We start from the raw sequence: 25,579 nt of genomic DNA on the forward strand, positions 1-25,579 counted from the left end.
ATATACAATAAATATACATCCTCTCAACTTCCTCTTTAGGTATTATATTTCTTTTAAATAATACACATTCTTCCAGAGCCATCTTCTAGTCATAGGTTTCATTCTCCCAAGCCTCAATGATAACCTTGTTTAAATGCCTCTACTTGGGTTAGGATTGCTGGTTCATCATGTTTGCTAACCCTGCTTTGAGTACCTGGGATTAGTTAAATCAACAGGGTTAGACCAGATGGATTCTAAGGTCCCTCCCTGCTCCAAATCATACAACACCACACCTTCCTACTCTTATAAAAATCTACTCAAACACAAGTAGGCACTGATTTTTCTTTATCTGGGATGCATGGAGGAAATAACTAAGAACAACACTTATAGGAGGAGAGAAAAACCCAGGAAATACAAAGTCAATGCATCATTAAAGTATGTGGCACAGCATTTTGAAACAAGGCTTATTTCTTCCATTGTGTGCCCCCAGTAAGAGGATGCAGCCCCCAATAAGTGAGCTTTCTATATGACAGCCCACCACTACTACAACATTACTCTGGGAAAACAGTACAAGCTGTCCTGTATCCCCCTTGCCTGGACCCCCTACCAAGGTCACTTACAGCATCTATCAACAAAAGGTCAAAAGCAATGAAGCACGTATGGTGAACCCACTGCCCTTGGGACAGAGAATCAATGAGTCCCCTTCTCCAAGAGCCCAAAGACCCAATTTAAAGATTCATTTTAGTCAGAGCTAGGCAGTGCACATGTTTAGTTAATTAATTTCATTTTGTCCCAAAAATTGCTCTTTAAGAGATATGAAAAGATGAAAAAGATGAATGTCTTTCATGAGCATATTTCAAACCAGAACAAGAATGAGTCACTCAGAGCTAGACTAGATCTACTGTTGTCTGGAAAGAAAGAGACGCACTGAAGGGGGAGAGCATGGGGCAGTGGAAAGATCCTTGAACTCAGCTTACTCAGGTGGGAGTCCTGGAACCTGATTTTGAAGCCAGAAGCTGCCGGTTATTGCCTGTTTGACAAGAGAAAAATCTCTGAAATTCTTTAAGCCTCATTGGGCACTGCACTAAGTGGCCTCTAAAGACCCTTGCAGCTAGGTGGTACAGTGGATAGAGAGTTTCACCTGGAGTCAAGAAGACTTGAGTTCAAATATGGCCTCTGACATGATCTGTGTGACCTTGGGCAACTCACTTAACCTCTGTGTGCCTAGGGAGTACCTGGGTGGCTCAATGAATAGTCAGGAAGACCTGAGTTCAAATCCACCCTCAGACACTTACTAGCTATGTGACCCTGGACAAGGTTTTCTGCCTCAGTTTCCTCAACTGTAAAATGGGTATAATAATATCACCTACCTCCCAGGGTTGTTGTAAGTACCAAAAAAGATAATAATTATAAAGCATTTGGCACAGTGCTATATAAATATTAACTATTATTTTTATAATTATGTTGCTTCTCCAATAATTATGCTGCCATTCTGTCCCTATGTCATTATAAAGGTATAAGTGGTAAGCCATGAAAAAAGGAAACCAATGGGCATCTTTCAAAATGTAAAGAGGTCTAGCTACCTCAAACATCATTTTATTTAACTGAAAAAATACCAGTATGCAAATTGGACAATTTGAGCACACAAAGTCAAGTGCTCCTAATTAAGTAAGCAAGTAATGAATCAGAATATTAACATCAGTCATTAAATAAAATTGCATCTAAATTGGATGTACTAGACAGTTTGCAGAATGGGAGGATAATAATTCAACTTCCAAGAAAGCTTCCAATATTCGATTTTGAAAGTATATCTGAAATAGGGTCGTCATCATTTGTTTTTAAATGGCTTTTAAATATATATATACACATATATGCATATACATATATTTATATATACACACATATATATCTAAAGAATCCTAGGAAAACCAGAGAGAGGAAGACAGAAGGTTGGGCTGCTTTTCTGTCTCTTTCAACATCGCTCTAAAATCAGGCCATCTTCTCAGCAATGGGAGACACATGATTTCATTCACCCAAAAGAGGTCACAGCACTTAAGCCACCAGGGCTTCCCCACTGAATTCAGCTCATTGAATCAAAGGGACAAAGGAAAGAAAAAAGAATCAGACATGATTCTCTCTCCAGATTCTTCAAATAAAAGCTAATGAAAATCACCTCAGTTTGGTTGCAGGAGTCAAGAAATGCAATGCCCCAGGGCAGGTAGGTGGTGCAGTGGATAGGGCTCCAGCCTTGGAGTCAGGAGGACCTGAGTTCAAATCCAGCCTCAGACACTTGACACTTATTAGCTATGTGACCCTGGACAAGTCACTTAACCCTGACTGCCTCACCAAGAAAAAAAAATGCAATGCCCCAAATCTGATTTGCAAGGGTTTGGGCATAGCTCTAAAAAAGAGTATCCTTGAGTATTTTATAATAAAGGGTTCCCAGAGGATTCTGGGCATGGCATGCAGAATGCAGCCCTGTTATAGAGTAGTACCATAGTTCAAACTATGACAAAATCACCTAACCTTTCCTAATGATGAGGAAGAGTAGGACAAAAATTTTGTTCCTGGGAATCAAAAACTTAGGGACCTTTCAGATCATCTAAGGCAGCATCACAACTCACAATTTAAGAAGTGCTGAGGGGTCACAAGTGGAAAAAGTTTAAGAAGCTATGATCTAAGGCAATCCCCTCATTTGACAAACAAGGAAACTCTGCCCTGGAAATGTGCCTGACATATCCAAGGGCACAGAGGAAAGTGGGCAACTAGGAGGACTGAGTGTTATACTTAGAGTCAGGAAGGCTGAGTTCAATTTCTATCTCAGACACTAGCTGTGTGACCTTGAGCAAGTCACCTAACTTTTCTCAGCCTCAGTTTCCTCATCTGTAAAATTGAGATAATAATAGCACCTATTTTCCAGAGCAGCTATGAAGATCGAATCATATTTCATACACACACCACATACACAAACACACATACGCCCATACCACATGCACACACATACCCCTACAAACATACACACATAAATATGTTTCTACAGTATGTACATATATATACATAAATATGTACATAAATATGTTAAAACATTATATACCTGTTACTGTTGTTGGTTTTGTTATTAAAAGTACAGTCAGGAACTAAGGTACTCCAGCTGCAAATCCAGCAACTATGGTCAATACCATTAGTCCATGCTTTCCACTGAAGGCATCAATTTGGAGTTAACATATGCTGACTGGTTAACTTGTAAGAAGGTAGAAAGTTAATGCGCAGAAATGTGAAATCAGCCACCATCCCTGCTTGGAGAAAATGTTGCTTAAAAACCTTCCTGTGCCCAAAAGAGACAATATGTATTTTAAGACCCTGTTTACAGACCAATTTCGGGGTTGCCAGAAGAGTTTTGAAAGGTGGGCTTTACATCCTAACTAATGAAACTGAAAGAGTGAAGTTGGCCTTTGGCATAATTCATTTCTGTCACTTCGGATCGTCTTTCACCCCTTTAGGTGCTTTGGTTTACTCTGGTTGCCTTTAGAAAGGATTCCGGGCTTAGATCATAATGGCAGGCGTCCAGAAATGCTCTCCCTCATCACCTTGACCTCACAAAGAGAATCCCTAGCTTCCTTCATAGTCTACGACAGGCTGCATGTACTACACGAGGCCTTCCCTCACTGCCCCTCTCAGTATCAAAGTTCTCAATCCCTTGAAAATGACTGTCCATTATTTCATATTAGACAATCTATTTCCTTCCCTGGGTACATGTTATATTCCCCCCATAGAATTTAAGTTCCTTGAGGGCAGGAACTTTTTCATTTTTGTCTTTGTATCTCCAATGTCTAGCACAGAACCTATAATGTTGTGGGAATTCAACAAATAGTTAATTACTGAATGCAATTAAAAGTTGAATTACATGATATCTTCAAAAAATATAATAGAAGTTTCATTTACTTCTTTCAAAATGAGGTTGTATAATTTAATCTTTTTTTTTTCTTTAGGCAATTGGGGTTAAGTGATTTGCCCAGGGTCACACAGCTAGTAAGTGTCAAGTGTATGGTCTGAGGCCGAATTTGAACTCAGGTCCTCCCGACTACAGGGCTGGTGCTCTATCCACTGCACCACCTAGCTGCCCCTATATAATCTAATCTTAAAGCAGGGAGTCTTAACCTAGGGTCTGTGAACTTTTAAAAAAAATCTGATCACTATATAGCAATGTGATTGGTTTCCTTTAAAATGTATGTGCAAAGTGGGCAGCCTAGCATAAGGTTTCTCAAGCCATTGAAAGGCAGTATCTTCATCAAGTTTTCATATCAATTTCAACTCACTTTCCCCTGGTGATTTCTACTTCCTGAAGACTTCTAAGAAGCTTGGCCACCAGACTGTGCCTGCAGACAAAGAGGTGACCAGAGGCCCAGCAGCTAGCTGTCACACAAGCAAGAGAGGCTCCTCTTGGCTGGAGGGCCTAGGCCTTTATTAGTAAATCATTATCTCACGGACGTAATGTTTGTAAAGCTCTTAGCACAGTGCTTGGCACATAGTAGTTGCTTAATAAATGCTCCATGCCATCTCTTCCCTTCCCCAATTACCAAATGCTTCTCCAAACTTCCCAATCCCAGTTGAGGTCATGCCTGTCCTTCCCATCAGCCGGGCTGCCAAACTTGGAGTCATTTTGGGATCTTCTCCCTTCTTGACTCCTTACACCCAATCAGTTACCAAACCCTGTTGGCTTTTTCAGGATTACATTTCTCACATCCATCCCCTCATCCATTCCTATCATTACCATCCAAATTAAGGCCCAGCCCATCTGAAGAAGTCCTTTTTCAGTGGTCTTCATTCTCCAATCCATTCTGCATACAGCTCATAAAACCATCTTCCTAAAGTACAGATATGGCCCATGTTTTGTAATTTTCAGTAGTCTTTAGGACAAAATAAAAATTCTTCTCCCCAGCACTGAAGGCCTTCTACAAGCTGGCTCAACAGGCCTATTTCACATCAATCCCCTACATAATCTACGTTTCAGCTAAACTGGCCTACTCCTCAATTTTGGCATTTTATCTCCCACCCCCATGCCTTCATACAGACTGTCCGCCATGCTGGGAATGTGCCACCTTTCTTCCTCCCTCCCTCCTCATTTACATTTCTCATGATTATTACCTTCCTTCAAAGCTTAGCTCAGCTTCCATGTTGCCCATGAAACCTTCCACCTGTTTGTACTTTCTCTTTCCTCCAATACACATTGTATCCCAATGGTATACAGGGGTTCTTAAACTGAGGTTCATGAATTGTATTTTTTAAAAATAGTTTGAGAACTATATTTGAATATAATCATTTCCTTAGTAATCTTATACACTTTATTTTATACACTGCAGCCGAAGAGATCCACCACTCTCTCTCTCTCTCTCTCTCTCTCTCACACACACTCACACACACATCACACACACACACACGTACACACACACACACACACACACACACACACTAAGAAAAGAATCCTGGGACTAGTAGAATATAAGCTCTTTGAGAGCAAAGACCATTTAATCATCTTTCTTTATGTCCCAAAGTGCCTTTGTATGTAGTGGGCATGTTAAAAAATGTTTGTTGAATTGAAATAAGAAAATTAAACAATAAAATATTTGTTCAGAAGTTGAAAATTTAAACTTATCTCACTATTTGCTGGCAAAATTCTACTCACACATCGAAGGTCCCATCTTGACTTACTCACCGAATTTCAGAGTTGGAACAGACCTTCAATGCCATCCAGGTCAACCTATGCCCAAAGAGGAACAGCTACTCTAGCATCCCAGCCCTTGTTTGATGACCTCCAAGGAGGGTCAAGATTTCAATGGCTTTTTCAGCTTTCACGTCACTCTCATACCAAGCTTGTGGTCCACTACAACCCACATTTTTTTTTCAGACAAACTGTTATCCAACCACACCTCACTCCTCCTGTGGAGTTGGCTCTTTTTTTTTTTTTTTGGTTTTTTGTTTTTTTGGAGTTGGCTCTTTTTACAGCAAACGTAAGATTACATATTTATTCCTATTAAATTTCATCTACTTGAATTCAGCCCAGTGTTCTAGACTGTCAAGATGATTTTGGATCCTGACTATCTCATCTTCCATATTAACTATCCTTACCAGCTTGATGGAATGAAGAAACTGGATAAGGATGGAATTTATGCCTTTATCCAAGTCATTAACAAAAATAATAATTAGCACAGTGCCAACTAAGCACAGATCCTTGAGCTATTCCATTGGGGACACAATTATAGGTGAACAAAGAGCTCATACAGTGCATAACTCTTCCTTGGGACCTCCCAACCCCCACTAAACTACTCCTGGATCTATTTAATTGGACTATTGTCTAGTCCAACTCTCTCCATCTTCTCCACAAGTGTTCAGTAGTTTCTCCTGCTCTTTCCTCAACATTTATCAGTAAATAGACCTCTAAATGGATGTTTACATGGTTAAGTGTTATTGTACATGTCTGAAATAGAACACAGTATTATTTCCCCCAAAGCCTTCCCCCCATCCCCATTTCCTAGCATTGTTGAGGCACTACCATCCAAGTGCTCAGCCTAGGGGTCATTCTTACTTTCACTTTACCCACATATCCAATCTGCTACCAAATCTTGGCATTTCTGCCCTTGCAACATCTCTCATACACATCTTCACCCCACTCGGGAAGATGCCACCCTTATACCAGCCCTCATCACTTCACTCCAAGATTACTGCAATACCTTTTTTGTCTTTTGGAAGCAGTGGGGTTCACTGGACAAAAGACACAGATGGGTGGGATAGCAGGCACCCCCTTGGGCAGGAGCTCAGTGGGTCAGCACAAGAAGCTCATAGAGCGGGAGCACATTACCCGGGCCTGTGAAGCCAGGGGTCAAGTCTACGTTCTCTGGCTTCTCCACTAGATGCAGTCTGAAATGCTGGAGGATGGTGGTGCAGAAGAGAACCGCTCAGGCCAGGCCTGCCCCATGGCACATGAGCTGCCCTGCAGCAAAGGGCACGAAGGCCTTATTTGCTCAGAAGACCCCTTTCTCACCCAGGAAGCAGTTGGATCAAAGCATTCTGGGTCCTTGAATTGGATCAAGTTCCAGCGAGCAGAAAATAAGAGTGGGATGACACGGGCGCCCTTGGGCAGGAAGTAACCCCGAAAATGGGTGTCCTGAGTGACGGCTCGGGGCAGGACCACGGGTAAGATGCCGATGAATCTCCAGGTCTCGTGCAGGACTGTGTGGGTGTAGGGTAGGTTGTCTCTGTTGTCCAGGGGAGGACCCCTGTCCCGGCCTACCACACAGTCAATCTCTTCTTGGGCTTTTTTGTCACTTTAGGACACTTAAGCAAATTTAGCAGCCCATAGAGAAGGGTACTTGCGGTCTCAGTGCCCCTTGAAGAATAAATTGTGGGTTGTCATCACTAGTATATCCATGTAGAAGTGACTCCAGGGGTCCTGCTTTTCTTTGTCTATCTGATCTAGGAAATAGAAGTCTTATGGCTCTCCCAGCTTCCTCCTCTTCTGATGCTTCCAGATCTGACTACACACGAAGGCCCGCAGCAACCCGAAGTTATGGAAAATTCACTGGTGAGGACCAGGAACCCAGTCCATAACAGAGGGGAACATGTTGTACATCTAGCCCCATTGGGAACCCATGAGCTTGAAATTCTCATTCAGCAAATCCAGCAGTGTTTTTAAATCAGGATCATCCTAGCCCTAGCATTGTCCAAATACCACCACACAGGTGACATTGGATAAAGCGCTGCATAGGGGCTGGAGGGGGTTAAATGGAGCTTAGAGGCTATCGCCGAGTTTTCAATACCGTTCTAACCAGTTTTCCTGACTCTAGTCTCTCCTCACTCCAATCCATCCTTCACTCAGCTCTGCCAAAGGGACTTTCCTAAAATACAAATCTGTGGCTCCCTATTGCCACCAGCATCAAATATCGCTACAAACAAAATAACAACAAAAAATATCTTTCTTGTTAAAAATAAGCTTACTTACCAGCCTCAGCTCCTTTAAAAAATGGATATCTGTTGTTTTTACATCACCTTCATTTCCTAATAAACTGCTCCCCCTTCTGCCACTGAGAAAGCCATCTTTCAATAACAAAAAATAAAAATAAAGAAAAACGGGATAGGAAAGCTAATTTATACAACAGCCTGGTTCAAGGATATATGCATTGTTCCACACTCACAATCCCCCACTACTGCAAAGAAGGGAGAGAGACCACATCATTTATCAAGGTCAAATTGGTCATTATGATTACATGGTGCTCATTTTCTATATGTCCTTTTTATTTATGTTGTTGTTGTCACTGACCCCTTGGTATAGTGGGTGAATGACCAGGAGGGAAGGGAGATAAGTTTGAATCCTGTCTCAGGCATTTACTAACTCTGTGACCCTGGGAAAGTCACTTAATCTCATTCAGCCTCAGGTTTTCCCATCTGTAAAATGGGAAAAATAAAAGCACCTAGCTATCAGGGTGGCTGTGAGGGTCAAACCTTAAAGCTCTAAATGGTGGCAGACATTTTCTTGGTTATTGTTATTAAATTGTGTTCCCAGTTCTGCACACTTCCCTTTGAAAGAATCCCCATGATTCTCTCTATTTCTCCCTACATACATCTCACCCGTCTCAGCTTAGTCTGAGCATTAGCACTACTTAGACATTATTCCTACAATCTCATTCCTCATTTGCGGATTTATTCCCCATACCTACCCTTGCTTCCATCTTATCTATTATTTATTTATTTATTCATTTTTAGTTTTCAACATTCGTTTCCATAAGATTTTGAGTTCCAAATTTTCTCCCCATCCTTCCCCTCCTCCCACCCCAAGACAGTGTGCAATCTGATGTAGGCTCTACATATACATTCATATTAAGTCTGTTTTCACATTAGTTATATTAGAAAGAAGAACCATATTGTAAAAAAGAACCAATAGGAAGAACCATGAGAAAGAAGAAACAAAAAAGAAAAAAAGAGAGAGAGAGCAAATAGTCTGCTTCGATCTGCATTCAGACTCCATAGTTCTTTGTCTGGATGTGGATAGCATTTTCAATGGTGAGTCTTTTGGAGATGTCTTAGATCCCTGCATTGCTGAGAAGAGCTCAGTCTGTCAAAGTTAGTCATTGCACACTTGGCTGTTACTGTTTATCTACCTATTTTTTTAACTTCAAAGTTGGTGGGGGATTTGTTCCTTGAGCATTCACATTAAGCTCTTTAGATAACTCCCATTTTCCTGCTCATCAGAATTGCAAAGATGATTTTTTGAACCCATGGAGGAGACTTTACATTTATCCTTAGGAACTGCCATCTTGGGGCAGCTAGGTGGTGCAGTGGATAGAGCACCGGCCCTGAAGTCAGGAGTACTTGAGTTCAAATCTGGCCTCAGACCAAACACTTGACACGTACTAGCTGTGTGACTTTGGGCAAGTCACTTAACCCCGATTGCCTCACTAAAAGAAAAAAAAAAAAAAAAGGAACTGCCATCTTATTAGCTTTGGCCCAGTGTTTTAGCCTATCAGCAACCCAATCCAATGAGAGGGAAGAAGACTTAGAGTGAGTGTATGTCTCCCTTTCTCCTTTCTTTAACTTTTAAACATGGTACTAAATTTTTTTTTATTTTGTCTGTAACCCACTGAAGTGTGTAATTCAGTTTAAAAGCAAAGTCCAGCAGGCATGATTCACGCCTGTCACATAGGATAAAATTGATCCCAATCCCACAGTGCTTGATTCCATCAATTTTACATTTATATTGAGTCTTGCAGTTTACAAAGCACATTCACACCTATTAACTCATTTTATCCTCATAACAACCCTGTGAATAGCCTGAAATCCATCATTTATAAGGTGCCCACTTGTAAGCATTGGTTTTTAAGAAGCCCCAGGGTCAAAGCAATACACACCTGACTCTGGAATCAGGAGACCTCACGTGGAGTCCTAGCTTTTCATTTATTAACTGTATGAGAAAATCACCCCCTCTAGGCCTCGGTTTCCTCATCTGTAAAGTGAGGGGTTTGGACTAGATGGTCTCAGAGGTTTCTCCCTGCTTTCAATCTGTAGTCCTTTGATGTACGTTTTATCTATCTGTCAGAGTGGATGAGCTGCAAATCAATCAGTCAGTCAATAAACATTTATTAAGTAAGTACCCAGTACACACCAGGCACTGTGCTAAGCAACGGGGATATAAAGAAAGGTAAAGGGGCTGCTAGGTGACGCTGTGAATAGAGAACCAGCCCTGCAGTCAGGAGGACCCGAGTTCAAAAAGGGCCTCAGACACTTGACACTTGCTAGCTGTGTGACCCTGGGCAGGTCACTTAACCCTGATTGCCTCAGGAAAACAAACAAAAAAAAAGGTAAAAGCTAAGCCCCTACCCTCAAAGAGTTCACAGTCTGATGGGGGAGACAACATGCAAACAACTATGTACATGTACAAGCTATACACAAGAAAAAATCAGGAAGAAGCAACGGAGGGAAGGCACAACAGCTCTCAGGGAAATCAGGACAGGCTTCTGGTAGAAAGTGGGATTTTAGCAGGGACTTGAAAACAGCCAGACAGGCCAGGAGGCAGAGATGAGGGGCGAGAGAATTCCAGGTACAGGGCACAGCCAGCACTTTGGAACCTTACAAGACTATACAGATGTGAGTTGTTATGGACAGTTTAAAAAAAAAGTAAGAGTAACATTTTACATTTATTTTTATTTATTTATTTATTTTTGGTTTGTTTTTGCCAGGCAATGGGGTTAAGTGACTTGCTCAGGGTCACACAGCTAGTAAGTGTCAAGTGTCTGGTCTGAGATTGTATTTGAACTCAGGTCCTCCTGACTCCAGGGCCGGTGCTCCATCCACTTCACCACTTAGCTGCCCCTACATTTATTTTTAAAGAGTAATCTTTTTCAATTTAAATTTTAATAGAAATTTTTTAATTAAAAAAATTCCACGGTAAGCAGTATACTGGCCATGCGATACAACCTGCCGACTTGTGCCAATGGCACCTTTGTTCTCATCCTCAGGTGGGTTAGATCCAGTCACGGGTTTCCTATTAATCATCTTAACCATGGGAAGCAGAAGCGGTGTAAGGCACAGAGCCAGCAGGCCCAGAGGGTCAAGTTAGGCCTATGCCACCTACTTCCTCCCTGTGTGACTCAGGGAAATGAACTTAATCTCTCAGAGCCCCAGGCCAGTTTTTAAAACTACACATAGAGAAGAGCAAAGTAATTTGGACTGGCAGGAGTTACACCATGCCAGCGCCTTGAAATCAAGGATACAGCACCATCTCCACCCCCCACCCCAGCCCCACCAAAAAAATACATGCAGTAGCTCTGAGACCAGTGATAGTCTAGTGGGAAGGCTAAGGGTTAGAGACAGCGTGGGGCAGCAGCCTACAGGACCTGTGGTGCACAGATCAATGAAATGAAAGAAAAGGGTGTCAGGGAGACATTTTAAAAGCACACGAGAGAAAGTGAAAAACTTCAGAAAGGGATAGAAACAAACCGGGTACTACAGTGTTATGATTAATACATGATGTAAATACATGCAATGTAAATTATATTATTTTGTGATTATAAAATATGATACCTATAATCACTATATATTTAATATATAATATATACACGCATTATATACATGTTGTTGTTGGGGCAGCTAGGTTGCCCTGTGGATAGGGTGCTGAGCTGGGAGTCAGGAAGGCCTGGGTCCAAATTCAGCCTCAGACACTCACTAGCTGTGGGACCCCGGGCAAGTCACTTAACCTTTTTTACCTCAGTTTCCTCATCTGGAAATATACATACATAAATATATGTACACATATATGTATATATATATACAGATAATATATAAATATATATGGAGAATATATGAGCTGCAGAAGTCAATGGCAAACCACTCCAGAATCTTTGCCAAGAAAACCCCAAATGGAGTCACAGAGAGTTTGCTTTAAGAAAAAGAGTGGATTTTATTTGTTGAATTGAATTATGTTTGGCTGACGGTGCTTAATGTGTAACCATTCTAAGGAAATTTGCAAGAGAAGATTGGGTAAGAAGCCTCAAACCAAAGGAATGAACCTCTAACTGTGGGACTTCAGTAGATCACAGGTCTGATGGAGAGGTCAAGGGTCTTTGACTCTAACCCCTTCGTTTTAAGGGATGAGCAGAGGCATAGCGGTCCGGTGACTCAGCCAGGGTCCCACGGGTGTAAGAGAAGAGAAGAGAAGAGCCTGGGTCTCGGGTCCTCTGACTCCAAACACACTCTTTGCCCCGGGGTGGGGGCAGGCAGCGTACAGCCCCCGCTGTGATACCAGTTTAAACCACAGTCAGACAAGAAGCTGAAAACGACTGGGTCCTGTGTGTTCACATCTGTCCTCAACAATTGGGGAAGGAAATCGCCTCCCACTGAGCCCCCACATCAGCCTCAGAGACTGCTCTGACAAATCCCTGGCCCTCTGAAGCTGTACTGCCCCCACTTCCCATCCTCAATAACACCCCCTAACCATCTGCACCTCCTGCTTCGGCTGTTCCTAGCAGGGGGCTATGAGAACACAAGGATCTGTCTGCAGTAAACATCCTTCAGAGTCCCCCGACAAACACAGATCCTTGTGAAAATCAAGACACAGACATCCATCCAACCTGCCGGCACAACACCACCAAGCTCTGATTTACTGGGAATCAAATTCCCAGGGAGCTGCCTGAGTCACTGAGACCTGGTGACTTACCCAAGGTCATTCAGCTAGTATGTTATCAGAGGCAGAACCCAGGTCTTCCTGAATACAAGTCCTAGCTCAGCACAAAATGCGTCAACAGCACCGGCTCCCATGTTGCTGCTGAGAGAGCTGAAGAAATTCCAGCTGGGACATCAAGAAAAGCTTCCCAGAAAAGGTGACATTTTAGCTGAGTGCCGAAGGAAGGTTAGAAGACATCTAGACAGAGGTCATCATGGCGGCTGTCTTCAATTAGACAAAGGCAGCCACATGAAAGACGGGTCAGACTTCTTCTCTTTGGACCCCAAGGACAGAGCTAGGAGCAATGAGGGGGAGTTGTCATGGGATAAATTTAGGCTCAACAGAGGAAAAAGCTTTGTGACAATTACTACCCATAGTAATTTTCCTAACAAAAGCCACCCATGAGTACAACAGGCTGTCGGGGGAGGGTGTAGGTTTGCCTTCACTGAGGGACTTCAGACCAACCCTGGATGCCCGTGTGCCAGAGCTACTCTAGGGAGAATCATTGTTGAATGAATGAATGAAATAAAAAAATGAACAAAATGACTGTAGAATGAATGAATGGAATAAAAATGAACAAAGTGCTACCGTAGAATCAATGAATGAAATAAAAAAATGAACAGAGCGATTGCAGAATGAATGAATAAAAGAGGATTTATTAAGCTCTGCGCCAGGTATAAGCTGGAATAAACGTCTGAAATCCCTTCCAATTCTGAATGATTCTGATCCAGTCCAAATTCCTTATTTTGTCAAATGTCAGAAGGAGATGATTTGCTTACAAGTCTCTCCTCTGTTTCCCCTTTCCTGATTTATTTTAGGTCTTGGGCAGAAAGGCAAATGATGACTTCCTTTTTAAAAATAAGATAATTACAAAAGGGCCAGAGCAGCTAGGTGGTGCCATAGTGCACAGAGCACTTGGCCTGGAGTCAAGAAGATTCCTCTTCCCGAGTTCAAATCTGGCCTCAGACACTTACTAGCTGTGTGACCCTGGGCAAGTCACTTACTCCTGTTTGCCTCAGTTTCCTCATCTATAAAATAACCAGAAGAAGGAAATGGCAAACCACTCCAGTATCTCTGCCAAGAAAACCCCAAATGGGATCACAGAGAGTCAGACACAACTGAAAAATGACTCAACAACAATCAATTAAAGGGCTACATACACCTTATATGTACAAAATTTTTCTCATGTTGTCTCCTCCACAACAATGTGAACTCCATGACAGAAGGAAATTTCCCTACACACACACACACCTTTCTTTGTATTCCCAGAACTCAGCACAGTGCCTAGCACAAAGTAAATCCTTAATAAATATTTGTTGACTAAGAATAATGAATTTCCAGAAAATGAAGAGGAAACTCCATCTACCCATGCAAGTTAGCTTTGTCTCTGCAACTTACAATATTAAGTCATTGCCAAGACCACCAAGATACCACGTTATCAAAGGCTGGATTTGAAACCTGGTCTTTGTGGCTCTAAGGCCGGCCTTATTTCCAATATGCCTCAGTGCGTCCTATTCGAACGAAGGGCCATGTGTCATCAATATCCACACTACATACCTTTCAAAACCAGTACTTTGAATCAAGTGTCTCCTAGATTATATCCATTCGAAAAAAGCTCAGAGTTTATGGCAAGAACAGTGAGTTACTCCTCTTTTCTATAGCAGGTTATCTTTTCTTCCAAGTACTGAGGACCTTGTCTTTGGGAGGGAAAGGAGATCTCCATGACTGGGGAAATCTGTGAATGATGGTCTGTGGAAAAATGAGGACTTCTACTCTTCTCTTTTGCTCCTCACTGATCTAAGATCTTATCTGTCTTTAATTGTTTTTAATCTCCTAACATGTACAAGGCACCATGCTACTCGTGAAGCTGCAGAAGCAGACACAACATGGGCTCTGCCCTCAATGAGTTTCAATCTAATGGGAGGAAGAAGAGAGGAATTACACAAGTAATTGTGATAAGGAAGTGAGAGAAATACAAAAAGGAGTTCCAAGCAAAGTATTCAGAGAATTGTGAGGAGGGAAGCAATCCTACTCGTGTTGGGGGAAGGAAGAGATGGGAGAATCTGGGAAGGCTTCACAGAGAGTCCTAATCTGAACTGAAAGGAGAGGTTTCAACAGATGGAGTCCATCTTCAGGCAGAGGAGACATGAGTGAAGTCACAGAGACAGAAGTGGACGTAAAAAGGGCAAATGGAGAGTGACCCAGTTTGTCTGGAACACAGAACAGATGATGTGAAGAAACATATTATGCAGTAAGGCTGGAAAGGTTGGTAAAGCCAGATTGGCCGGCCTCGATTGCCAGAGTCAGAAGTCTATTCTTTATTTGGTAGGCAGCCAAAAGTGACAGAAAGTTTTGGATTAGAAGAGTGTCTAGATCGTAGATCTCTATCTGGCCACTGGGCCCAGGTGGCTCCAGAGGAGAAAGTGAGGCTGGTGACTTTGCACAGCCCTCCCTCACTTAAATCCAGTTCCCTCGCAACTCACGGCATCACCTTCCTGAAGTCACAGTCTTCTTCAAGAAGAAAGGACGAACAACATCAACATCAGGAGGACTGAGTAACAGTGGGGAGAACAGGGATGGTCTAGAGACAGGAAGACAAGTTAGGAGGCTAGAAGAGATACACAAATGAATGGAACGACTAGATAAACATAGAGAGGAAGGCAGAAAGAGAGCAAGCTTCTATGAAGCACCTACTGTGTGCCAGTCACTGTGCTAAGCACTTTACCAATATGCCTCATTTGACCCTCACAATGACCCTGTGAGGTAGGTATAATTATTATCCCCATTTTTCAGTTGAGGAAAGCAAGGCAGATATAGGTTAAGTAATTTGCCCAGGGTCACACAGCTGGTAAGTTTCTGAGGCCAGATTTGAACTCAGGGCTCACTGAATCCAGGTTGGTGCTCTATCCACTATACCACCTAGCTATATAGATAGAGGAATAGATGGATAGATGGATAGAAAGACAGATAGATAGATAGATAGATAGATAGACAGACAGACAGACAGACAGACAGATATAGATGAATGATGGATGAATGGATGGATGGATGGATGGATACAGACATATATATAGATGGCAGAAAAGGATGGATGGATAGATAAATAAACAGATTGATATAGATGAATGATGTATGGATGGATACAGATAGATATAGATGACAGAAAAGGATGGATAGATAAATAAACAGATAAAAATGATGGATGGATAAATAGATATAGATGATAGATAGATGCATACAATCAGACAGATATAGATGATGGATAGACAGATAGCTAGATATAGATATCTATTCATAGATATAGATGATCGATGATGGATGGATGAATGGATAGATTAGATAGATGGATAGATAGATAGATGGATGACTTTTAAAAGATATACTATGTGCAAGGCAGTGCATTAGACACTGGAAATAGAAATAAAAAAGATGACAGTTGCTGCCTTGAAAGGGCTTACATTTCATAGCAGAAGAAAGCACATATGGGAGAGCTGGAGGGAAGAAGGTGACATTCAGGCCACACAGTGGCGATGCCAGGAAATCACAGGGGAGCCTGCTTCTAGGAAAGTAGAATGTCAGGTCACCCCACAGAGACAGGAGATCCAAGGACGGTGTTCAAGATTGAGGTGGGAAAGGGGATGAAGATGAGAAGGATGGCCTGAATAGAAATAAAATGGTGAGGAGACAGCCAGTAAATAGCTGGGGAGGCCTGACTCTAGGCAAGGAAGAATAAAAACTCCTCCATCGGAGCTGGGGAACACTGGTGAAGTCCGACTTTGAAGAGTGTCCACAAGGGACAAAACAAGGCTCTGTATGGCAGTAGAGAAGAGGGGACAGATGAAAGGGATATAGGATTTGATAACTGTGAGCAGGGAGAGAGAAGAGAGGAAAGATTCCAAGATAATTCCAAGTTCTGAGATCAAGCCTGGGAGGACACAAGTACCATCAATGGATACGATGGAGAGAGAGAAGAGGCAGGTTTTGGGAAGAAGATGCTGAGTTGTCATCCATTGGTATTCTACCCCTTGGCAACTATTTTGTAAATTTATATCTGTTTACATATAGCATCCCCCCCAATAATATGTAAACTCCTTGAGGGTAGAGACTGTTCTATCTCTCTTTGTGTGTTCGCAGTGCCTTGCACATAGGTGGTGCATAATAAATGCCTGTTGAATTGAACTTTGAGTTTGAGCATTTAAGAAGATGATCAAGTATAAATGCTCAACAAGAAAAAAAAACAGAGATGGGAGATTAGGAGTCAAAATATCGACTCAAGAACCATCTAAAAAGTAATCATTGAACCCATGGGAGTACCATGTCTAAGGAGAGAGAAAGGTGTAATAGTTAACTTGCTTTGCCTAGTACATGACATTCTATCCTTTTAAAAATTTTAATTTCATTTTTTTCAATTCATAAGAATTTTCTTTCTCTTCATTCCACTTGAGGAAAAAACAAAAAAAAAATGTTTGTGGAAACACGCATGGTCTAGCAAAACCAGTATCACTTTGGCCATACCCCTGTTCTATTCTATACCCTGAGTCCATTACCTCAATGGGTAGAATTCTATAATTGGTCCTCTGGAATCATGATTGGTAATTATATTGATCACACTTTGTTGTTGAAGCAGTGAGGCGGTACAGTGAATAGAGCACTATACCTGGAGTCAGGAAGTGCTAAGTTCAAATTCAACTCCAAACACTTGGCTATGTGAACCTGGGCAAGTCACTTAACTTGCCTAAGTTTCCTCAACTGTAAAATGGGAACAATAATAGCACTAATCTCCTAGGATTGTTGTGAGGATAAAATGAGAAATTTGTAAAGTGCTTTGCAAAGCTTTAAATGCTATGAAATGCTAGGTGGTATTATTATTATTTGTTTGGTATATGTTTTGTATTTAATTGACTGCATATGCATTCTTTTCCACGAGGACAGAGATTTTTTTTTATGTTTATATGCCTATTGCCTGGCACATAATAGGCACTTGCTAAATACTTATTAAACAAATGATCATAAAGCATTGGTCATAAAAAGCAATCAGTCATTGTTCCAGCCAAGAGCACACGGCTGGTGCCGATTATGGAGAACAGAGGTTCATTCCCCCAGCCCCGATGCCCTCTGTGGTGGCTGCCTCAGTCACCCTTGAAATCCAGGCCTGATTCCTACCCTCTACCCCAATCCTCACCTCTCAATTCCGGAATCAAAATCAACTCGTCTCAGTCACTGCCCTCTGAACGTGTGTGTCCAGTGGCTTCCTTAGGGTTCTACCTACTGTCCCTTTAACTGGACAAACCCAAACATCTTTTACTGGCCAGCACGCTTCACCAGGTGCCATTTCCCTCGTTAGAATGTTAGCTCTTTGAGGGCAGGGACTCTCTCCGATTCTGGATTTGTATCCTCAGGGCTTAGCACTTAAAAAGTGGTTTTCCATTCTTTCATTCACTTTTAGCCATTCAAGTTCATCATAGGCGTTCTTGGAGGCAGGAAGTAAAGAATCCAAAATATACATAGGCTTCCTATATACCGGTAATAAGGAAAGGGGGAAGAGGAATGGGGGGGGGAAGAGAAGGAGAGAGGAGGGGAAGCCAAGGGATAAGAAAAAAAGTGGAGGAAGGTTAAGGGGGAGGGAAAAGGAAGGGAAGAGAAGGAGAAAGGGAAGGGGGAGATCAATGCCATTCAGAATCCGAATTACTTAAGGGATATACTCACCACTGCGGCCTGGTGCTAGCCTCCAGACATAATTAAACCATGATGAATACAATACAAATGCCCTGCCACATAATCCAAGAGTTTATCACACACAAGACAGCTAAGAAGACTTCCCCCCAACCTCCTAAATCGTTACCTTTTGGTTAAGGAGGAAGGCTTGACCCCAATGGACAGGGCAAAAGCAAGGCCTAAGAAGCCAAAAGTAGCAACTTTTAAACATCAAACGTGTGAAAAACTTAATAGCTAAAAGTCCCTTTGCCACTTGATCTAGTCTTTCTAAAAACAATTATTTTATTTCATCTTTTCTTCAAGTATTAAAAAACTTGAAATGCGACTTCTAATCCACTTTCCATGGGAATGAAATGTGGACTCTTGCCTTCCATCTGTGACTTCTTCTCACAAACTTGATTTAAAATTGTTTCCCTTCCCTTTTCTCCAGATAAATCTTCTACATCTGCTGGTGTTTTCTATTTTGCTACTCCCAATATGTCCCCAATTACATCTCTCTTGATTTGGGGTCTAACACACTGATGTCTCATCAGTTAGAAATGCTGTGTTCCACTGAGCAGCAATGTAGGCAGGGGGAAGAAGGGTAAATCACAGAGCACAGGAAATGCTTTCCTGATCTCCCTCTCCCCTAATGATATCGTTTAATATTAATACAATATGTGGCTAATGATTTACAAAAGAATTGCTTTTTCACGGAAAGGATAGAGGGAAAAAAAAGTAATAAGCTGGTTCTCTACCTGGGAACATGAAAACACTGTCATTTATTTAAGAGACATTATTTCAAACGGCATGTTTTTTGGTCCAAACAAAAAATGAAAGATTAGTAAGTTTTGGCAGAGGGGGGGCGGAATCTAAAAGAAGTTTGTATTCTAACCTATTCAATCAAAATGTTTTCACCCAAAAAAAAAATCAAAAACTACCTCATTTCAGGCCTGTAAACACCTCCAAGACCACTCTGGCACAATACAGCCCCAAATTATTACAGTTTTGTAGTTGAAAACAGTTCAAGAAAGAAAGATTTTTTTTTAAAAAAGAAAGATTTGAATGTTTGTGATTTTTGTTGTTTTTACCTCCTTTCTCTAATGGATACAAAGGTACCATACATAAAGATTCACTGAATGCTTCACTGTGTGGATAATCTTCAAATTACCCAGCATGTAGGAGGTATATAGCAGTAGGTTCTGAGTGCATTTTTTAAAAAAATTGAACAATAAACCACTCAACTCTAAAAAAAAAAACGGTTTAGAGTTGCTTCAAATCGTTTTATTAGTTGCAATTTGGCTGACATCTATCTTTTCTTCAAGATTAAAAGGGTGAATACAAAGTGTTGTTATGAATATTTTGGCACAGGTGGGACTCTTTCTTTCTACCTTTGATGTCCCTTGGTTACATGCCTAGCAATGGGAACTCTGGGTCCATGGTATATAGATTTTTGTTACTTTTCTCAAATGATTCCAAATTATTTTCTACACCTGTTGATCAAAGTCATAGCTCTACCAACAGGGTATGAATTAGTGTGCCTGTTTTTCCACAATCCCTCTGACACGGACCTTCCCATCTTTGCTGGTCACTGTTACTATGATTAATGATTTGAAGCAATCTTTCTTGGAGGTTTGTTTCCATCCCAGCCTCCATTATTGAAGAGAAGAAATCTTTGTAGAGTGGACACTCACCTTCTTCATCATTATCAGCAGCAACTGATGACCAACTGTTACCAATGAGTAGATAGGCAAAAGTGCCGTGGGAGTGGAAACACCACTCCCCACTCCTAGACCACCATTCCTGCTTTCAGCCCAGCCCTCAGAGATATTATCTGGAGAAGAAACTCCTATGGAGAAGTGATCAGCTGTTTCTACCAATGCTCAACTAGCTGCTATCCACAAGGCAGGCACGCCAGCCTACCTGAGGCAGTAGGACTCTCTGAAGGAGAGACAGGAGGCAGGATGGGCCAGGCAAGAGAAACCAACACCACCATCTTGACCACCATGTCTCCCCAGTCTCTGATGGAAACAGCCCAGGAGGCTGAACTCAAGAGAACAGAAATGCATCCGAGGAAGCCATCCCTGTGGAGATGCATCCTGGCATCTCTGCCTGCTACAAAAGGCCCAGAAAAGAAATTCTTGCCACCAAGTCCTTGGCACTATCCAATGGTTCAACATCACAAATTAATATTATTTTATCAGTGTTGATGGCATTAAAGAAGATGCACCACCATCTGCTTTTCCACTTCACCCTAAGGACCATGGAACCTTTCCATTTGGCTTGTAGCTGAAGCCTTCCACGGGAGTTGGCTCTCCTATTAGAATATATTTGTACAGTCAGCACTTAATAAATGTTTTATTCATTCATTCATTTACATGACTATTGATACTTTTCATCCAGTCCAACCCCTTTATTTCATAATGGAGGAAACAAAATCAGCAATCAGTATTTAATAACCACCTACTATGGGTCTACTAATAAACACCTACACTGTGCTAAGTGCTGAGGATACAGAGAAAGGTAAAAGTCAGCCCCTGCCCTCAAGGAGTTTATAGTCTAATGGGAGAGACAACACGCATGGTGCACAAACAAGATATATATAAACACACACATACATATATATACACATATATACATATATATACATATATACATACAAACATACATACACACACACACACACACATACACAGGAAAAAGTCAGAAATAATCAACAGAGGAAAGGTTCCTCATAGAAAATGAGATTTTAGCTAAGACTTGAAGGAACAAGGAAGATCAAGTTACTTAGTCACAGTCACATAGGAAATAAGAAATAGAATCCAGAGTGAATCCAGATGGTTTCAGTCAAAGGGCCGCACTTGAGGACCTAGAGGGCACACATATGGCCCCGAGGCCGCAGGTCACCCCCGCCTCCCAGGTCAGGTGATACAGAAGATAGAATACTATACTTAAAGTTAGCAAGACCTGAGTCCTCTAACACACATGGTTATGTGACCCTAGACAAATCCCTCAGTTTCTTCATCTGTAAAGTGGGGAGGATAACACCACCTCCCTTTGAAAGTTGTTCTGAGGATAAGATGAGAAAATGAAAGTAACAGCACCTGGCAAACCTTAAAGGGCTACATAAATGTCCAGTATTGATTGTCATTACTACCCAGAATCTCAGAGTTGTGGCACAGGTCCTAACTCTGAATCTACCTCCACTACTCAAAGGGCACTGCCCTGAGGCAGGGGTGTGCTGGAGCCATCTCTAACCATCCACAGAGAGCCAAATGTTAACTTTTCAGTCAAATCTGGGCTTGGTTTATTGTTTTGTTGATGGCTGAGACTTGAGCAAGTGAGGGAAGAAATGTTAATGGCTCAGATTAAACTTTGAAGGCTATGTCATATACAGGTTTTCCCATAGAGATGGTTGTTAAACATTGGCCAGCCCACTCAGAAAACAGGGCTGGGACAGTGCCCCTTGGATGTGTTCCAGAACACAGGAACCTCTTATGAGAAGCTCTCCTTGACAAAGGAGGATTGAAGAATTATTTTGAATTTCACAGTAGTCAGTTTTCCCCAAGCTACCAAGGCCTGAATTCATCCCACAATCTGGGCCAGCTTATCTCAGGTCTCTCTACACCTGCGTCTGTCTGAGCACCAAAGGAAGCATTCAAAATCACAACCAAGATCCCAGTTTAAGCCTCTTTACTCTGTTCATTTCCGACCACTTAACTAATCTGGATTTTAAGAGACTTTTCTAGATGGAACAGAACAATACACTCGATATGTTATGGAAAGGGAAATATATCTTGGGATTGGGGGAAGAGGGATGAAACTAGCTAGTTTCAAGAAATTATATCTTGGGAAATTGAAGGTTATCCAAAACAAGTTTTTCTTCCTTTCTAATGTATGTTCTACTTGAAAGTCACTCAAAGGATGTTCTTGGGTACATAAGTATCAACTTTTTACCTAACTCCTATTTTTAAAAGCTATATTCTCACTTGAGAAGAAAATCGTATACTGCCCAGTTGTGACCTGTACAGAGTCCAGTGTCCACATGTGTGGAAGCGAATGGTCCTGTACACAGAATTATTCTCTGAGCATCTTTCTAATTCTGCCTCTACCTCACAGTAACTGTGACTAAGCAAGGTCCTTGAAGGCTTCCACATCGAGGCTGGCAATCTCAGAACACGTCTGCCTCCTTGGGGATTTCTTGAGACCAACTGTGTGTTCCCTGACTGTGAGATCAGAGTGGCATCACCCCACCAACACCGGGCTGGGAAGAGGAAAGCATACAGACCTGCTTGCTCCAGTGAGGAAATGGCTGCCAACGTTAAACTTTGATCTCACTGTTGAATTGAGAAAATGAAAAGACGACTTCTGATATCCAAACAACAACAACAAAAAAAAATGCTCATTTTTGAGGCTGCCTTTTGCTCTGGCCGGAGAAGCCTGAAACAATAAGTGTGTCCTGCTTTGTAACTGGATTGTGCAGGAATGAATGCAAAGGGAAGAGAACTTTTCAGAGCATTTTAGCGCGGAAGTGAATGGGTCAGGTCTTCCTGGTACATGTGCTACTCTCCAGGAGTGAGTTGGGCACTTAATAATCCCACACCATGAAGACACCATTAGCAAAAGCAAATTTCCCTACTTTAAAATTGCAAAAGACTATTAGGGAGATGGAAAGCTGCAAGATGAAGGCCATGGAGACTATGAAAAGCAGCATTGGTTTGAGAGAGGGAGGCTGAGTCTGAGCCATACTTCAAATCTCATGCCTGAATCAGGATCCATCAACGGCTTCTTGGAAAAAATGAAAATGTAATAACCACTCCGCACGGATCTCAGAAGGATAATGGGAAGCTAATTAGGACCAAAAGGACCATTTAGAGAGGTGGATAGAGCTCTGGACCTGGAGTCAGGAAGATTCATCTTCCTACATTTAAATCCAGCCTCTGACACTTACTAGCTGTGTGACTCTGGGCAAGTCATTCAACCCTTTTGCCTCAGTTTCCTCATCCATAAAGTGAGCTAGAGAAGGAAATGGCAAACCACTCCAGTATCTTTGCCAAGAAACCCCAAATGAGGCCACAAAGAGTCAGACATGACTGAAACCGACTGAACAACAACAACAGATAAAAGTGAAGGAAGTAACTAACAAACATATATATTAATGAAACACTCTTCTTGGCTTCCTTCAAAACTTAGTCCAAGTTCAGGAGATCTTTCCAGGTCTCCCTGAAGCTGCTAATTCCTCCAAGGTTACACTCTATCTCTTCTGCGTCGAGTTGACCTTATATGTTCTGTTTGATACATGGGATCTCCCTTGTTAGAATATAAGCTTCTTGAGGGCAGGCACTAGCTTTGCTTTTCTTTGTAATTCCTAGCATTTAGTATAGTACTTGGCAAATAAACAGTAAGCACTTAATAAATGCTTATTGGTTGTGTTCTAGGCACTGAGAATATAAAAACAAAAGGGAAAGCAATGCCAGTCTTCAAGCAGATTACAGTCTATTCCAGATACAGGAATACAGAAAATAAATACAGCAAAACAGGGGAGGGGGGAAGGCGGGGAGCAGCCCTACCAGCTAAGCCTACAAGGAAACCAAGGACTCCCATAACACAGGCCAGAGAAGACGGGCTGCAATGTGCACTAAGGGAGCGAGTGTTCAGATCAGAGACAGCAGAACTCTGCAGGAATACTGCAGAGAGATGAACGCTACCACAGCCAATGCTGCTGCCTTCCTCCTTTTACCTCCTTTAGCAACCCCGGATTTGGAATCCCTTCCACGGCCCTGACATTCCAGAAACCCAGGGTCACTTCCTAGTCTCAGAATCCCACTCAATCCAATCCAATAGGCGTCAGCTCTGTACCAAGCACTGTTCCAGGCCCCGGGGGTGACAGTGAAAAAAGAGCCCCTGAGGAGGTCAGCAGGTCCTGAAGGTGGCGGAGAACAACAAATGAGCAGACAAATAAGGACATGTACAGGATCATAAAGAGAGAGTTCTAACAACTAAGGGTATTTGGAAGCCAACATTTAGTAAGCACCCGCTGTATGCTGGGCACTGTGCTTGGCAGTAAGGGAGATAAATCCAGTGAAATAAAGTCTCACAGGGGTTTCCATTCTAACGAAGAGAAACAATAAGAATATATGTGTGTGCCTACGCATATACACAAATGCACACACACGCTGCCATTCGGGGTCTTCCCTAAATTGAACATCTTTCTTTGTAACTGTCTCTAATTTATTCAGTGTATCCTCGTTTGCATATAGTTGTTTGCATGCTCTTTTCTCATTAGACTGTAAACCCCTTGAGGGCAGGGACTGTTTTTGCCCTTTTGTGTATCCCTAGGGCTTCACCTAATGGTTGGCACCAAGCAGGCTCTTTTAAAAACCGCTCTTTGATTTGACATATGGCAGAGAAAGAGAACACACAAATACACAAGGGAGTTGGCTTCAGAGGGCTCATGGGTGCACCCTGTGCAGAGGGGGACGCTCAAGCTCCATCTGGATGGAAGAGAGGGATTCTATGAGAGACAGTGAGGAGGGAGGGCATTCCAGGCATGGGAGACAGCCGGGGCAAATGCCTGGTGATGGGAGATGGGAACTCCACGAGGTCATTCACTGGCCCACAGAATGAACCAATCAACAAGCACTTATGAAGCACCTACTGCATGCCAGGCGCAATGCTGACTCTGGGGATACAAAGAAAGGCCAAAAACAGCCCTGCCCTCAAAAAGCTAATATTCTAATAGGTGAGATAACATGCAAACAATAAGGTACATACAGTGCAAAGGGAAGGCGATCTCGGAGGGAGGGAGAAGGCAGGATGACAAAAGGCCTCCAACAGCACTGTACACTGCTAGTTGGCACAGCTGAGAGAATGCAGGGCCTGGAATAAGAAAGACCTGAGTTCAAATTTAGTCTCAGACTCTAACTGTGTGACCCTGGCCAAGTCATTTAGCCTCTGCCTGCCTCATCTACAAAATGGGGATCATGTAGCACCAACCTCCCAGGGTTGTTGTGAGGATCAAATGAAATAATATTTTTTTAAGTGCTTGGAACACAGTAGGGCCTTAATAAATTCTAATTTCCCTCCCTGTCTAGTACACCTTCTGCTGGCCATCTTCATACCCTGCCTAGGCTGTATGTAACCCTCTGCACACACACACACACACACACACACACACACACACACACACACACACAC

General features: G+C 42.1%; 1 protein-coding gene and 1 pseudogene across 1 annotated transcript in view; both read right to left on the reverse strand.

The window, feature by feature from the left end:
- FHIT (fragile histidine triad) overlaps positions 1–25,579 on the reverse strand; it is a 1,585,586-nt gene that overhangs the window by 1,557,856 nt on the left and 2,151 nt on the right.
- On the reverse strand, positions 6,792–20,390 carry LOC114044283 (annotated as a pseudogene).

This window comes from Vombatus ursinus, unplaced genomic scaffold (genome assembly GCF_900497805.2).
Source record: "Vombatus ursinus unplaced genomic scaffold, bare-nosed wombat genome assembly UNPS02014773.1, whole genome shotgun sequence".
Lineage (NCBI taxonomy): Eukaryota > Metazoa > Chordata > Mammalia > Diprotodontia > Vombatidae > Vombatus > Vombatus ursinus.